The 15,882-nt window shown below is 44.4% G+C and overlaps 1 protein-coding gene across 3 annotated transcripts in view; it reads right to left on the reverse strand.

Moving 5' to 3' along the window:
* The window catches only part of SLCO2B1 (solute carrier organic anion transporter family member 2B1), a 99,289-nt gene extending 83,669 nt beyond the window's left edge, over positions 1-15,620 (reverse strand). The window contains exons 1-2 of one of the 3 annotated variants that reach the window (XM_034759316.1): positions 15,492-15,571; positions 14,823-14,971 (exon numbers count right to left, since the gene is read on the reverse strand). The gene's annotated coding sequence lies outside the window, so the exon portion shown is untranslated. Of the gene's footprint in view, positions 1-14,822; positions 14,972-15,491 lie in introns of all 3 variants that reach the window. The other 2 variants (XM_034759315.1, XM_034759317.1) reach the window with 2 other exon arrangements.
* Positions 15,621-15,882: the final 262 nt, after the last annotated feature.

The following is a 15,882-nucleotide window of genomic DNA, read 5'->3' on the forward strand; positions in this document are numbered from 1 at the left end:
TCCGAAGAAGTGGGCTGTAGTCCACGAAAGCTTATGCTCTAATAAATTTGTTAGTCTCTAAGGTGCCACAAGTTCTCCTGTTCTTCATTATGTGTGTTAATACAGCTAAATGTAAATGTATACATTCAGGAACAAAGACGGTAGGCCATATTTACAGGATGGGGGACTCTATCCTCGGAAGCAGTGACTCTGAAAAAGATTTGGGGGTTCGTAGTGGATAATTAGCTGAGCATGAGCTCATAGTGTGACGCTGTGGCCAAAAGAGTTAATGCAATCCTGGGATGCGTAAGAAGGGATATCTTGAATAGGAGTTAGAGAGGTTACTTTACCTCTGTATTTGGCACAAGTGCGACCACGGCTGGAATACTTTGTCCAGTTCTCATGTTCACAATTCAAGAAGGATGTTGTTAAGTTGGAGGGGTTCAGAGAAGAGCCACAAGAATGATTACAGGATTAGAAGACCTGCTCTACACTGATAGACCCAAGTAGCTCAATCTACAGTATTTAGCTGAACAAAGAGAAGATGACTTAATTACAGTCTATAGGTAACTACATGGGGAACAAATATTTACTAATGGTCTCTGAAATCTAGCAGAGAAAGGTATAACACAATCCAACGTCTGGAAGTCGAAGCTAGGCAAATTCAGACTGGAAATAAGATGTATATTTTTAATAGTGAGAGTAATTAACCCTCAGAACAATTTACCAAGGGGCATTGTGGATTCTCCATCACTGACCATTTTAAAATCAAGATTGGATGTTTTTCTAGAAGATCTGCTCTGAGAACTAATCTGGGGAAGCTCTATGACCTGTGCTACGCAGGAGGTCAGACTAGATGATCACAGTGGTCTGGCCTTAGAATCTCTGAATCTTACACATTTCTTCTCTCCATTTCCTTCTGATAAACCATTCTGTTTATGCATAATTCCTGGGCAACATTTACTATTTTGGAGGATTAGCTGCCATAAACTCTAGTGTAAATAGGGAAGGGGATGCTTTAAATAGTTTCATTTTCATATCATTCTATTTTCCCCTGAGGCCCGAAAATTGAGCAGCTAATGCAATCTGCATCAAATGAACAATTTTACTGTTTGCTTTAAAGCGTGACAATCTCAAGTGAACTCAAAAATTGGTTTAACGGTGATGTTTATACAGCCCTTAAAAGGTATTTCACAGCAGACATAAATCTAAAAACACGAACTGCATAACACGTAGCTACATGTTTCACACTGGCCTTGGTTGCTGCTCTCAGTCCTGTTCCAAGAGAACAGGTTGTGCCATAGTAAAACATGGTATGGGATTAAAAAGTAACTACAGTAATACATTAAAGCATCTAAGAAAAGCTTATTTAGACCTCTGGAAGGTTAAATTATATAGTGGTATAAACACCTGAGCTTGTCGGCACTACAGCATCCAGTGTTGCTAGCCCTGGGGAGCTGGACTGGTGATGAATTACAACTACATAATTTTTTAGTGTGATAAGGATTTAGAGATAGTCCCTTAGCTTAGGGGCAGGATGGGTGTCAAAATGTATGGGAGTGGGGAGTAATAAGGGTCCAGCACAAATATTTTTATGGTGCAATATGCAGTGCTGTACTTGTTTATTGATAAAGTGACTGTTAAGCACTTTAAGGTCTCAGGGTAAAAATTCTCCCTAGTCCTCTGTATGTTTTTGAATTTTCAATAGCTCTCAACACCGTAGTATGTAAGTGCTGCACTGCTAAATTAAACCTGCACAGCAATGTCTATAGGAGACTTTGAGGAGTGTACTGCTCTTCACCATCTACACGTTACAGGGAATTCTTCCTTATTAATTATTTCTTTTTGATCTTCTAGTATGTTCTGTGAAAGCAGTCAGACTCTGAGTTAGTCTAACCTGTTTTTTTTAAAAGCCTTTACAAAACCAATCACTACTAGACATACTTTCATTACAGTGTGAAAAACAGGTATAAAATGTTGTAAGAAATCCATGGGAGTCTTGGACTCCATGGTTGTCCTTTTGTTGTTCACCATAGCCACATTGAACTTCATAGCATCACCAAGGATAGAGCTCAGATCCTCCTCCTCCAGCGGAGTCCATTACCACTTGAGTTAAAGGAGAATCTACATTAGCTGTGAGCAGTATAGGGCACATGACACACAATTGAGCAGTTCTGAGTCAATCCAGTCAAGGGCACTGGTTCATGTACACTCTGGTGTGTTCAGTACAATAGTCTTGTTTTGTTTTTTAATTTGGATTATAAATTTCCTTGCAGTGCTTGCAAATTGATATTGTACCAGTGAGCTAGTGCATGAGAATCAAAATACGAAAGTAGACAAACAACATAAATAGTGAAACATAAAATAGATTTTCAGAATCCTGTCAGTATAAATAATCTAAGGCACAATTCATAAAAAGTAAAGACGTTAGTGGGTGGTTTTTAATAATTTTAACCAAGGTGTGCTTGCAAGAATGAAGGGAATATCAGATGAAAGAAAAGAAAAAATGTTTTTATAAACCAGACAAGAGAAATAACCAATTTAAGGAAAGAATTGGAGAGACGAGGTTAGATAGATACACATACACATTTAAAAGGGAAAAAAAGTTGTAATCAGGCAATGAAAACAACAGACAGTCTCATTAATTCTTCACTTCTTCAAAAACCAAACCAGGCTACCAGTTATTCGCACCAGAGCTGTATATATAAGCCCCCAGGCAGTGCTTCCCCAGTTTATCATACCCCCCCCCCCACGGGGGCTGGGCTTGCATACAAAAGCACTGTCCTCCATTTTGAACCCTTCCTCCTTACAAATAGAGCCCGATGTACAAAAGCATCCATTTAAATTAATGGGTTTTCCAGGGAGGATTAATCAGTGAATCTGCACCTCTAAGGAACGAGAGGAAGAGGGAATGTATTCTTTCCGGAAATGGAGGCTGATTTCGAGTTTGCAGTTCATGCCAGTAGAGGAAAGGGAACAAAGAGGAGATTGAGGGAAAGAGATGGTGAATACTGGAAAAGTGTGTCCAACCTGCCCTCTCCCTAACGAAAATAATGGAGAAGAGGGGAGGGAAAGAAAAGCAGAGGGGGAAAAAATCCTTTTCTCCTGCTTTGGATGGGACTACACGCCTGCTTATCTGGGCCAGGGCTGGAGTGCTCAGCAAACTGCAGGTCCCACTATCCCAGCAGAGGCCTGCATTCCCAGGCCTGTGTTCCTGACCCCCTTCGCCCAGCAATGTGTTCCCCTCGCCACAAGGCTGTACTGTAACTCCATTCATTCACCCACCTGCCGCTAAGGGGGAAATGTAAAATACTGGAGTGGTTTTCTTTAACTTAATTTGAAAGCCAACAGAAGCAGGGCCTAATTCATTTCCACTGTGGCCCAGTAGATATAGCACTAGATTAGGAGCTCTAGGTTCTCTTCCTGGTTCTACCACAGGCCTGCTGGGTGATCTTGGGCAAGTCATGGCCCTGCTCCATGCCTCAGTTTCTCCACTGTAAATTGAAGGTAATGGTACTCTTTGTAAAATGCTTTGAGATCTACAGATGAAAAGCATTATATAAGAGCTAGGTGTTATTGCACAGCGGTGGATTGGGCCCATTATTCCATATTCTTTCATTGTAAGAAACACTGGAACACTTTTAAAGCAAAGAGAGTTGTTTATTGTTTCACTAAAAGCCTGCATTCTAGAGTCAGCTCTGGACTATAGAGGCACGTCGTTATAAGCAATAACCAAAATACAGGGGGACATGGATTAGCATTCACATCGCACTCCCCATCAGTACATGGCCCAAGCCGGGAAAGTTAATGATCCAACCAGCGGACCAAATTCGGTGATGAATCCTGGTCACATGCCACCTGAAGGACATTGTCCATACACTAAGAAGACCAAAATAAGAGCTGCTACAATATACAGACTGACCTTTCCAATCTCCTCTCTGGTAACATTACAACTGAATGCTCACAATTCACCATTCTTACTTCTGAACAACTGACTTCCTGTGGTATTAATGGGCACTGTATTATCAGAGGTTCTGTCTTTCACATGAGAAGTAACACTGAGGTCCTGGCCACTCATCGTTATTAAAGATACCATGGCACTTTTTACAAGAGATGGGGGCTGTTAGGGGAGTGTGTGTGGGGAGTTTGGAGGGAGGGGCTCAATTCTGCTCTCTATTACACCCTAACTTTATTGATTTCAAAAGCCAAGAGTGCGTTAGTGCTGGAGTTACGACCCCAAACTATAAAGTTCTACTTCACTAAATTCCTCCCTTCAATTTAATTTGAATATACAAGAGAATTAGGTTATGTCTACACTATCGCTTATGTTGGAAAATCTTATGTCTCTCAGGGGTGTGAATATTCCACCTCCCCGAGCAACATAAGTTATGTCGGCATTAGCGCTAGTGTGCACACTGCTATGTCGGCGGGAGAGCTTCTATTGCTGACATAGCTACCGCCGCTCGTTGGGGGTGGATTAATTATGTTGACAGGTGACATTGGCATAAAGTGGCTACACAAAAGATCTTACAGTGGTGCAGCTGCATTGGTACCGCTGCGCCGCTGTAAGCTCTCTAATGTAGACATAGCCTTAGCCTTCTCTTCCTGTCCTAAATTGTGTAGTATAAATTTTTGCTGTTATCCAGCTCCTAGGGTCCACCCAAGGTGGCTGATCTTTGAAATGGGTTAAGTGAGCCCTATGTTAGGGTGACCAGATGTCCCGATTTTATAGGGACCGTCCCGATTTTAGGGTGTTTTTCTTACATAGGCTTCTATTACCCCCCACCCCGGTCCCAATTTTTCACATTTGCTGTCTGGTCATCCTACCCTATGTGCACAGCTGACGTATCTCATTAAGACTGCAAAGCACTTTGGAATGACAGGGGCTATATCAATGCAAACTATTATGATTATTCCACAAATGATTATCAACTGCATGAGCTTTCTTGGCTCGTATTGGTGGATTTCAGCTTTAATCTTTCTTTATACACATCACTCGTCCAGAGAGCTGTTACCTTATTCTAGGCGACATTTCCAGCATTGTGTTTATTACCCCCAGCTGTAATCCTGTAGGTTTCAAATATGCGTTCTCTTCCTCCTACTCTCTGCCCTTCACCCCAAATACGATCAACCACTAATTCATTTCCCTGTTCATTTGCTACAGAGAGAAAATCAGTGAAAAACTGGGCAGTATTTCAAGGGCAGCAGGCAAAGATGGCAGATCGATAATTTTAAATAGTGTCATTGACCCTAGTATAAAACTCTTTAAAAAGCAGCATTTCGCCTAGTGAAGCAGGAAACTGTTTACTTATTATATGCTTGAAAGTAAATTCTTAAGCTCTCAAAGAAAAAGTGCTGCTCCCATAAAACTTGCAGGGACTTTCCACATTTCTGACCGGCATTAACAGAGTAAAACTAGAGGCAAGGGCAACCGGATTTCAGTGTACACAGTGTCAGTCAAAGCTTCATGAACAAATATTTACAGTGCAGGGGGCTCGGACAAAGTTCACACTTGTTTGGGATCTAAGACTAATAGATATAAAGCACTGAGATAAGTACCCATTTTGTATGCTTCATCTATCTGAGCCAAACCATGGGGAGCTGTGGGAATGGTCCAGCCACTAGTTAAGGTGCTGAAAGTTGGCTCACCCTCCTGTAACCAACAACATTGAGGAGGAGTCAGCATATTATGCACATGGGCCTTTTTGTTAGGATTTTAGAGGCACTGGGGCAGACCTGCAGCTGCTGTAAATTGTAAGAGCTCCAATGGATGCCAGCTGAGAAACTTCCCCGGTAATTTTGGGGAGGAGGACTTCTCCCAGATGCCATTTTCTCCTTTTTATTTCTGTATTCTCAGAGGCCCTGAACCTCAGTAACCCCCTCCTCTAATCTGGGAGAGCTGGATGTGGTTCCCACCCAAGTCCATCAATGCAGATCCTTGAATCTACCATGCATGCGTTGCTTGGGAGCAGTACTCCAAACCTTTTGAGGTGGGGGCGGGGGCAAGGTCGTGATCCTAGAATTTGAACTAAGATCTCGAACAAGGCCAGCCTGCTATAGTTATTGTTAAATTACAAAATCTTACAAATGTAAAGTATGATTACTAGGCAGAGGTGAAAGTAAGCCGGTCCGGTATGGCGTACCGGCAAGAGCCAGTACACTATGCCAGACCGGACCAGCTTCCCCAGGCCGGCAATTTAAAGGACCTGGGGCTCCTGGCAATGGCCAGAGCCCCGGGCCCTTTAAATTGCCACCAGAGCCCTGCTGCCAGAGCCCCTGGGTGGCGGAGGCGACTCAGGCAGCAATTTAAAGGGCCCTTTAAATCATCGCCAGAGCCCCCGGCTACCACCACTACCCCGGGGGCTCCGGCAGCTGTGGGGAGCCCCAGGCCCTTTAAATTGCCACCAGAGCCCCGCTGCCAGAGCCCCTGGGTGGCGGAGGCGACTCAGGAAGCAATTTAAAGGGCCCTTTAAATCATCACCAGAGCCCCCGGCTACTGCCAATACCCCGGGGGCTCCAGCAGCGGGGCTTGGGCGGCGATTTAAAGGGCCTGGGCTCTGGCCGCTGAGGGGAGCCCCAGGCCCTTTAAATTGCCACTGGAGCCCCGTTGCTGGAGGCCCGGCACTGGCCCAGGGCTCCAATGGTGATTTAAGGGGCCAGGGGCTCCCGGCTGCCGATACTGCAGCAGCGCCCCGGGCCCTTTAAATCGCCAGAGCCGCCCCCGAGGGCTCCCGGCTGCCGCCGCTACCCCGGGGCTCAGGGATCTGGCAGAGATTTACCTGCACTAGGTGAGCTAATGAGACCTACACTAGGTTAGCTAATGAGATTTAATGTGAAGTGATATGAATGCACCAGAGACACCAGTTTAAAATGATTTGGTTGTGGTTAAGACGATTATATATTGAAAATATACACAAATCTTCCCATGGTACCCTCTCACCTGCTGCCCACTCTGCCTAACAGTTCTGCCTGCCCTGCCAAACTTTTCCTTACATCTAATCCTAGCAGAAGGTTAGCTGTGCAATTATTCCTCTATGTTGAGTTTATGTAGGTGTGCATGTTAAGGCACCACACAATGTGGTTCTTAACCCCAAGAAGATAAAGGTATGTAGGAAGAGTCATATGTAGCAAAAGCCATTGGCTGAGTATCACTGTATTAGATAGTTATATATTTGTGTATAAATCAATGTAATCACTAGTTTACAGACACAATATTAACTTATGCAGTAATTACATCGCTTGTGCTGGGCTACGCTTTGCTCTTGATGTCGGTGGTGCGCGTCCTCACCAGAAGCGCTTGCACCAACTGAACTGTCAGTGTGGGGCATTATGGGATGGCTTCTGAAAGCCAGCAACAGTCGATGTAAGCAATGCAGTGTCTTCACTGACCCTGCTTCGACCTAACTACATCAACATTGACTCTACACCTCTCGTGGAGGTGGAGTTATTAAGTAGGTGCAGCAGGCGAGTTATGTTGGTGGCAGGGCCGGCTTTACCATTTTTGCCGCTCCAAGCAAAAAAAAAAAAAAGGCGCTCGGACTGTGCCGCCCCAAGAATGGACGGAATGCCGCCCCTTAGCATGTGCCGCCCCAGGCACGTGCTTCCTCCGCTGGTGCCTGGAGCCGGCCCTGGTTGGTGGGAGCTAAATTTTAGAGTAGACACTTCCATAGTTTGGTTGACATAAGCTGCCTTGCATTGATCTAACTCTGTAGTGTAGATCAGGGCTTAATAAGCCACATTTCAGATAGAGGCGTCTGAGCCCAGTGAGTACTTGGAATGAGAAGTGAACAGGGGAGAGAGTGGATTGTATACTAGACAGAGGAAAGAAGACTGAGGAAATTAGGACCAGATCTAAATTTATTGGTGCTTTAGGTAATGCCTCTGTACTGGGAGGCTGATTGTGGAGGAGGTGTGGAGTGATTGCAGGCCTGAGTGTCCAGGATGGTTCCTGAGGGAGTGTAGTGGCTGGTGTAGGGGGTGCTGGATAGTGAGGGACTTTTATACATCAAATGGAATGTATTTGGAAAAGATGTGTACACAAAATGAAAGGAGCTGAAGTGACTTTATGTTCGTAATCCTCATCTGCTCACCTTCCTGCTTTCCCACCTGTTGGTCTGTAGCTGTGGCATATGGTGCCATGCCAGGCATTAGCATGTGCACTCTTCAGGACAGGGAGTGAGTCTGTGTTTGTAAGATGGATGCAATGAATAAATAACAATAATAAAGTCAGTTCCTGTTTTCTTGATGTTTCCTGGGTTGCTCTTGATCCAGTTTTCCATCCCCTCCCCTCAGCATCTCTATCTGTCCTTAAATCCCACACTTTAGGGCAAGGTACTTATCTTCTGGCCATCTGGTCTCCTCCTGTTATTATTATTTAGTATGTGTACTCTGGTTGTGCCTAGAGGCCAGGACCGCACCGTGCTAGGGACTGTACCTGTTCTATTGTACTCTATATAGGTTCCTATACCATGTTCATTGTTGTAGTATATGAGCACTTTCTAGTAGTGTGTTAAGCGAGGTGACATGTGGATTGTTCTTTCATCCTCTTCCCATGTGAAGAACTGTGTGTGCAATGGAGTGTTTAGTTTTAGTAGGGGTGGTTGTTGTTATGCAATGCACAGACAATACAGGAAGTTTTTGCAGAGTGTTGGGGACAACTTCCTGGTACAAGTGCTGGAGGAACCAACTAGGGGCCGTGCTCCTCTTGACCTCTTGACCTGCTGCTTACAAACAGGGAAGAATTGGGAGGGGAAGTAGAAGTGGGTGGCAACCTAGGCAGCAGGGACCTTGAGATGGTGGAGTTCAGGATCCTGACAAAAGGAAGAAAGGAGAGAAGCAAAATATGGACCCTGGACTTCAGAAAAGCAGACTTAGATTCCCTTAAGGAACTGATGGGAAGGATCCCTGGGAGTCTAATATGAGAGGGCAAGAAGTCCAGGAGAGCTGGCTATATTTTAAAGAAGCCTTATTGAGGGCACAGGAACAAACCATCCCGATGTGCAGAAAGAATAGCAAATATGGCAGGTGACAAGCTTGGCTTAACAGTGAAATCTTCAATAAGCTTAAACTCAAAAAGAAAGCTTACAAGAAGTGGAAATTTGGACTGGTGACTAGGGAGGAGTATAAGAATATTGCTAGAGCATGCAGGGGGGTAATCAGGAAGGCCAAGGCACAATTGGAGTTGCAGCTAGCAAGGGATGTGAAGGGTAACAAGAAGGGTATCTACAGGTATGTTAGCTACAAGTCAGGGAAAGTGTGGGACCCTTACTGAATGGGGGAGGCAACATAGTGACAGATAACGTGGAAAAAGCTGAAGTACTCAATGCTTTTTTTGCTTTGGTCTTCACAGACACAGTCATCTCCCAGACTGCTGCACTGGGCAGCACAGTATGGGGAGAAGGTGAGCAGCCCTCAGTGGTGAAAGAACAGGTTAAGGACTATTTAGAAAACCTGGACATGTACAAGTCCCTGGGTCCAGATCTAATGCATCCAAGGGTGCTGAGGGAGTTGGCTGATGTGATGCAGAGCCATTGGCCGTTATCTTTGAAAATTTGTGGCAATTGTGGGAGGTCCCGTACGATTGGAAAAAGGCAAATATAGTGCCCATACTTAAAAAAGGGAAGAAAGAGAACCCGGGGAACTATAGCCTCACCTCAGTCCCCAGCAAAATCTTGGAGCAGGTCCTCAAGGAATCCATTCTGAAGCACGTGGAGGAGAGGAAGGTGATCAGGAACAGTCAACATGGATTACAACCCTAATCTTCTATGATTCTATATACATGTTGCTATATGGTTGTACAAGAGAAGGCAGGTCAAAAACTGTGCCTCACACTTGGTGCAGAAGGTGGTGAGATTTGTAATGGTCCTTAGTAACATAAGTTGTTCATTTCACAGTCTGGGACAAGCCTCCAAGAAAGCTCTGTCTCCTGCACAGATGATCTTTATGCATATATTTTGCAAACATATAATATTGATCTAACTCTCTACATGGTGCTTTAATCTGCACGAGAAGTATGTAAATTCTAACGTGCACTAATGTGTTGCACACTAATGGGCCCATGTGAACCCTGCTTTCAAACAGTATTACATTAAGAGGCACTTGGGAACTGTGAGTGTGCACCAGTAGGGGCCACACTGGCCAGTTAGAGCACAACAGGCTAGTGCAGGCTAAAGCACCATGTAGACAAACTCAAAGAGACAGCCCCTGCCCCAAACGTTCTTCTGGCCCATTGCCTGGTTCTGCAGTAGAATACAGGAGCCACAGAACTCTCCTTGCAACATGGTATCCCACACAGCCACTTAGTCAACGCCTAAAGCTCACCTTGGAGGAAACAGATTAAGGAAAGAAGGAGGGGCTGGTTTTGTAACTGGTAACTAGTATAGAGACCAGCATTGAGACTTTCCCTTTCTCCTCAGAAGAATGCAGTATACAGTAATGTCCTAAACACTGGGCACCTCAGGCAATACTGATCTGAGCAACATAGCCACAGTAAATTGCACTGACAGATCACATTCAAGGTAATTTGTGGTTGTCACTATACACTTCAGCCACTCACAACTTCATGGAGACTCCAGGGAATAAAACTCCTGCTGCTAACGCTCCTGTTATGTAGGCTCAAGGAGAATCACCTGTAGTTTGTAGTAGTATAGGACTATGAATCATAGTTGAGCAGTTCTGATTCCATCTAGCAGAGGGCAGTGATACACATACATATGTCAGCAGCTCAACACACTACAGTTTTGTTTTGTGTCTTTCATACAAACTCAATTCCCAGAAGCTCATGGAGTTGAATACACCCATCATGTCCAAAGATAAACAATCAAAAATAGCAGAGACAAGGAAATGAGGAGGGTACACACAGGGCAGAAGAGAATCTTTGTGCTGACATTTGAAATCTCAGCATGTTACATAAATGGAGAAGATGGGGATTATGCAATAACAACCTGTTTGAGTAATTTCTCAAGACAAAGCTTCCCCACTGTGTGGATTATTCTGCAGCAGATTTAACACTCCTGTCTTCATGCATCTGAAGAAGTGGGTTTTTTTACCCACGAAAGCTTATGCCCAAATAAATCTGTTAATCTTTAAGGTGCCACCGGACTCGTTCTTGTTGTTGTGGATACAGACTAACATGGCTACCCCTCTGATACTCCTGTCTTTATGACCATGTTTACTTTAGAAAATTTTCAAAGTAGTGTGTCTAAAGGTCAGCTCTGACAAAGAGATATGTAGATTCAGTATTTTGACAAAGTCCAGAAGCAGCATGCCTTGTGCTGACACACAGCATTCCCATTGCAGCCTCAGGATGTAATCAGGACTAGTGGTTTTTACTAGCTGATGTTTGTTCTGAAGTTCAAACCACTTTGATGACTGCTGATGATTAAGTGGTTGTCCGTTTTTTGTTTTGTTTTTGTGAGGGTCATATTGCATAACTAGTACTAGCTGAAGTCAGCCTCAGGACAGGCAGAAACCAGACAAACTGCCTATTTCAGTCCTAGGTTTGTCTCAAGTATAGTCTTTCCCTTAAGTCCAAATTCTGTGGTGTATTAGCATTTGCAATGCTGACAGATCACAGACTAGGCTACTGTCATAGGGTGACTGGCCTTTCTAAGGGGAGAAGGGGCCACCCACACTGTGCCATATTTAATTAGCTGCTTCCCAGCCTGAGAAGACAGGACTACAGAAGATCATTTGATAGTTTAATGGTCCCCCATGTCTTATAAAAAAGACGGAGAGAGATCAGCCTGGGAGGATCCACAAGGAGTGGGAGGGCTCATGTGGAAGGCCCCGAGCCAGGGTCTGCAGGAGGCTGGGTACTCCAGGGGGAAGTACTCAATGCTTTTTTTGGCCTCGGTCTTCACAGAGCTCTATACCAGATCAGAGGAATTACTCTCAAAGGTAGTACAGAAGGGACTAGGAACAGGGCCCAGAGGGCAGGCTGAAGAAAAGCCCTGAAGAACAAAGGACTATTTTTGTTTGGGGCTTTTTTGTTGGACTTTTTCTACCTTGGAAAGGTTTAAGTTTATCACTTGGTTGTAAGGGCTGAGCCATATCTCCAACAGAGACCAGTGTCTGGAAAGCTGAGGAGACCAACATCATGGATGGAAACTGAGGAAGGGAGTGCCAGCTCCATCATACTGTGTTATAGGGCAGCCATACCCAATGACAGCTACCAAAAAAATTATTTCAGTAGCAATCTTAAGACAGCATTTGGACCTAGGCCCCCAAATATGAGCAATTAGTGCAGTAACTCTTTGCATCACTCCCTCATGGTTTTAATTCTGAATAATTCTTATGTTAGGTCTCTGCGAGAGTCCTCTGCCAGCCTTACTATGTTTACCATCCTGCTCCAAAGATGCCCTGCTGTGCCTCACTATAGCCCTGCTCCAGCACTCTGCTAAAGAAGGAGGCAAGAATCAGGTTTTAATTAATATCTGACCTGTTTGTGTTCCTGGGCTGAAGGAAGTCAATGGGGTTGCACAAGGTGTAAGTCAATGAACAGTTTGCGCCCTTGTTTCAGACCCACCACCCAAGTCAGTTTGGATTTTTGGATGCACATGCATTGGGCAGAACGTAGGATTTTTAGTTCCCAAATCCAAACCTCTACTCCCACTTAGGCTAAAGGAGAATCTTCTTTAGCTGAAGTAATATTATACCCTCTCTAGTTTGCTGCCACTATATGGCAACAAAGATACAAAACCTTTAAGCAATTCTGATTCCATCCAGCTGAGGGCAGTTGTGCATCCACCTACCTGCCTGCATATTAGGAGAGTGAGTCGCAAAACCTAGTTTTATAAAGATTTTAAGAAGTTCTGCTCACTGTACAGTAGTTGTATATCAACAACAATCCTGAAGAGCTAGGAACTGCCGGGAGAAGGTTCTCTGTTAATACTTTTTATGGCTAGGGCATCTTCTGTCTGAGGAGCTCAAACATTTACTCATTGAGTCTCACAGCTCCCGTGTGCGGTAGGCAATTTTACAGATGCAGGAATCGGAGGCACAGAAAAGCAACAGCTCAGATCCACAAAGAGATTTGTGCGTTGCAATGCTCAGCATCACAACACCTAACTTTTAGGTGCCTAGAAAATCGCAGGACTAACAACACTAGCCACTGAGTTAGGCGCTTAGGCCCCCTTTACAATGGATGGGGAGCGATAAGTGCTTAACTATACAATCCACAAAAGCCAGCATGCTAAGCATGGAGCTGCCTGAGCCATCCAATGGGAGATGCCAAGGAGAGGAGGATGTCCTAAGCCCCACCCCTCTCATAGAGATAGGCGCTTAAATCCAGGCTATCTCTGCTTGCAATCCACAACCAGGAACCCCTCCACTGAAGTAACATGGCTTAGGTGCCTAAGTTATTTCTTGTGAGAAGGAGTGAGGCAGGCACCTAAATCCATGCAAACTTGCCAGATGAGGAGATGGTGCCATCACCCACCTTATAACATTTAACTCAGTGATTAGAGAGCTCACCTGGGATGTGGAAGGTCAGATTCAATTCCCCACTCTGCCTGAGGGGGAGAGAATTTGAACAGGCCCACACTTCTCGGCATGCTCTAACTATGGGATATTCTGATGGGGAGTGTCCCTCAATCTCTCCTGCTGAAGCTGTTTCACTGTGGATAAATACTTAGCGTCACTGGCCAGAGTGAGACACTGTAGCGTGATAGTTAGGGCATCCACTTAAAAGGCAGGAGATCCAGTCCCTCTCCTCCAAAGACTCTTTAATCATTTGGACACAGTTGAGGCACCTACAGGATTAGGTGACATCTAAAAGGCTATTTTGTGGGTTGGACTAATGCCTAAAACTGGGAATCAGGTGACTAAGTACCATTGTGGATCTGAGCCTAAGTCACAGAGGCAGTCTGCAGAAATTAGGGGATTAAACCTTCATCTCCCATTCCCAAAACACGAGGGTCACCGTTCCTCTCCCTTGACAATGCTAGGTGAAAATGGAACAGTGGCAACTGTAAAATGTTTTCTGGTAGTGCTGTAGTGCAGAGCCTTTCACCTAAAGCTCAACAGATCAAATGCAGCCAAGTTTAGCAGTGACTGAAAGTCATTACCAACTGATGGCTGTTCAGTGTCCTTTGTGAAAAGAGTTGGATGACTCTTAGTCCAGTCCCTACGGTACAGACATCCCCCTCATAAAAACCACCATCACAGCTGGCATCATTGTCTCCCTGGCCCTGAAAGGAAATTTCAGCTGAAACATTTATATGGAGAACAAGAATATCTAAAGTTCTAACAGGTAATGGTAACAAAGGAGAATGGGACAGGAGATAAAATGACATGTTTCTGTGTTTAAATTATCTCTAATTATTAAGGATTGGGGGGAAACCTTCATGGGAAGCAGATTATCCCACATCTGGCTATCGTGAAGCTCTTATTTTCCTTTTGAAACATCACATGCCACCAACTGTCAGAGACAGGGTACTGGACTACATAGCTGGAGCTCTGGTCTGAACCAGCATGGCAATTCCGATGTTTCTATGACCAAGGACTGGATGAGTTGCGGAGAGCAAAACATTCTCTCCCCCCTAGAGTTGAGCCAACTAAGTCAAGGCTGAGAAAGACTGCTGGGACAATGCAGGGGACCTGCACTGAAACTGCTGCCCTGTGCTTGTTCTGTGAATTGAAGACTCCGCTCTCCAAAGCTAATAATTCCACCCCATTCACCGGCAGGCTGTTCACATAATAAATCAAAGTGCTGCAACATAGCATGATGTTCAGTATGTGCACCTGCAAAGCAGCCACTCGGACTGCAGGGGATATTGTCATCATACAGTCTGTGGAGAGCTGCTAGGTTAATGCTTGATTTTTTCTGTCACTTTAACACCTACCAGCTCCTTGTCACAGTCTTTGTCATCTGGCCAAGGAGATGAAGCAGCAACATGCTCCTTAATTGACTAGATGAGTCTCTCCTCAGGAATCCAATCCGAGTCCCTCTCCTTGCAATACAGAGCACTATTTCCCTGTCACCAACTTCAGCCTAAGGGGTTAAATGTACCCAGACATAGGAAATGGCTTATGTCTCCCTAGAAATCCACCCTGCCCTAAAATAAATGCAAGACATCAGAAAAGTGAGTCTGGGTTAGTGAAAACTCCTACAGTGGAGTGACTTTCTTGAACAACACTGTGGAACTTTCATTCTATTTCACTAGACGATTTCACTCCAAATGGGTTATGCCGAAGGCTGCAGTGTAAAAGTACGGTTGTTGTGTTAGAACAAAGAGAATCAAAGAAATAAACAAGAGCGAACTCCTCATGGAACAGACAGCACAGAACATTTGTGCCCACTCCCTCTTTTTGAGCTGCTAAGAAATCCAAGTCCTGCACAGTCTAAGAAGTTGTATAAAAGTAACCCACTGGGGAAAGCAGCTCAGGCAGCTAAGGATTTATAGACACATGAGCTGTGCTGAGGTCTGAATTGGGAGGAAAAATCAAAACAAGTTAAGCCACAAGCAGCTCAATAACCTTCTTTCTTAGGACAAAGCACTCGGGATACTCACAATTTCTAGACACCCTTTTTCATAGTCTCAGTGCTGCTGTAGCAAACGCATTCCTCAGCCAATGTGTTTTCCAGCCATAGAATACTTTAGTTTTCAGCTTGGGGTGGGGTGTTTGTGTGTTGGAGGGGAGGGACTTAGTCTATGCTTCTGATTTGAAATTGCCAAAGGTCTTTTTCTAACTTCCAATTTTGCAATCTGTCTGTCTGCACTTGGATTTTCTGCCATTTTTGTTGGGTTTAAGCCTTTTATTTACACATTTTTGGAGGCAAAAATTTCAGAGGCTGTTGTTTGTTTGAATTTTTAGCCAAAAACTTTGAAAATTTAATAGCTCTTGATTTAAAAAAAAAAAAATCCCAACAAAAACAGCAATTTTTGTTCTTATTCTATCCAT

The sequence above is a fragment of the Trachemys scripta genome, chromosome 1 (assembly GCF_013100865.1).
Source record: "Trachemys scripta elegans isolate TJP31775 chromosome 1, CAS_Tse_1.0, whole genome shotgun sequence".
Taxonomy (NCBI): Eukaryota; Metazoa; Chordata; order Testudines; family Emydidae; genus Trachemys; species Trachemys scripta.